The sequence below is a fragment of the Aplysia californica genome, unplaced genomic scaffold, assembly GCF_000002075.1.
Source record: "Aplysia californica isolate F4 #8 unplaced genomic scaffold, AplCal3.0 scaffold00011, whole genome shotgun sequence".
NCBI lineage: Eukaryota > Metazoa > Mollusca > Gastropoda > Aplysiida > Aplysiidae > Aplysia > Aplysia californica.
In genome coordinates this window covers 27,605-29,551 of record NW_004797281.1, presented here as the reverse complement: position 1 = coordinate 29,551, position 1,947 = coordinate 27,605, and positions in this window count along the sequence as shown.

The following is a 1,947-nucleotide window of genomic DNA, read 5'->3' as shown; positions in this document are numbered from 1 at the left end:
GGGGAGGGGGGGTTAGGCTGGAGACACGCCACACGACATTCTTTGAGCTGTGAGCTGTGACCACGGATGAGTGGATGCTGTAGCGAGCGGCACAGATTTGCTTCAGTAGCCTACACAGTTACACAGGGTCGTGTGCTCACACTTACAGACTCGCACAGTGAAGTCACACTGGCATGGATTTCTTGTATAGGATGGTGAGTTGATGTAGTAGACGTAGGTGGTTGGTGGGTGCTCTGGTGTGGTTTGCTTATTCTTCTATCGTCTTAATCTCCCCATCTTCTCTTTTGTGTTTGTTACTCACTTGTAACATCTCTAATCTTCAGCACTTATATGGCCTTATTGTGTTGCAACTGGTTGCAAGTGCGGTAAAACGCTTACTAAAACTAAACTAAACGATCTAGTTTGTTGGAGTACGAGAACAGTGCAGAGTTTGTTTGATTTGGCTACCTTAGAATTTCAAAGTTCTATTATTCAGCTCAGTACACATACTCCTGTGTTGAGAAATTTGACATAGAAAACGTTTAGTTTTAAAACGTGTCAAGCCCTTTCGAACGAAATTCTTTGAATATCTTGATAATGACTCCGAATAATCTTACGATTTTGTGAGAACAGAGAGAACATTTTGGTTTCTGATGGCATGGTCTTAAGAACTCAAGACTGCTAAAAATTTTATTCTAAGGTACCGATTTGTTTGGGGAAAAATTTTGACTCAAACATTACAATCGACTCCTTTTCTTCTTTACAGATTCCAACGAATAGGCTAAGTTGAATTGCGGATGAGTCCATCTTTTTTTTTTCATTCCCCTAACGACATCAACTCTTCCGAAGTCGACTGTATTGTTCAATAGTTGTCTGGCGGTCTGGAGTCTGTGAGTGTTGAAGACAACCAAATAGACAAACACATAGATCTACACCTGGCAGGAAATCTTTTTCGAAGTCATGTCCCTTATATTAGCTGATAGAAAAGGGCGATTAACATCAACACAGAAATTCACGCATTACGGTTATGTTCAATTCTTCGACACTTAAGTTAAGGACCAACTTGACAGACAGCCCTGTCCCTGATTTTTAAATAATTCGAAAAAAGGCAACAAGGAATGTTTCAAATAATTTTGCCTTGAAAGTGCGTACTGCAAAGCTTCCTAAAGTGTCGAAGAGAGAGTTACGAGAGAGTAACAAACACAAAGAAAGGAGGAGATCAGGATGACAAATGTTTGAAAGAAAGAAGGAGCAAAAAAAACAACAACCCCATAACATTTTGGAATAATTTGGTAGATACATAAAAATGAATTACACAATTTGGTAGAAACATAAACATATAAAATGATTAAAGCATTTTTTTTTTATGTGGGGGGGGGGAGGTGTTACTGTGAACATTGACTTACTGGTTAAAGCATTTGGGAGCAAAGAGGGAAGATGGAGGTTTCTGTGAACGTTGACTTACATGTTAAAGGGTGTGCGTACTGATTGTTGTGTTTACTGAGGGTTTGTTGTTAAGTTATAACTAGTGATGAACCAGCTCAGTGACAGCTGTCTCCAGCCAGGAATAGATTTAGAACTCTGCAACTACTGGCAGCAGTAGAAGGAGAAGGTTTTGTCCTGGGGGTGAGTGTGCGAACTATTTAGGTAAATTTGTCCAAGAGAATGCTCTTGTCTCCTTCTCCTTTCTTATGTTACTGGTGAAAGAGGAAAAGAAGAAGAAAGTATGTTGGTGTTTAAAGGTATTTAAAAATTGTCACATATTATGTCTATGTTTGTGCGTTGATGCGATCGAGAAGAAGAAAGAAGAAGTCTATGTATGTGGCGATGATGGCTTTTTTATTTTTTTATTTTTTTTTTTAATTTTCTGTGTTTTGAATCAATCAACTGCTTTTTCCTAAAAGATTGAATGGGTGGTTGGAGGGTGCTACTTTGAGGTCCTACTTTTGATCTTTCCCTCTGTTGTTC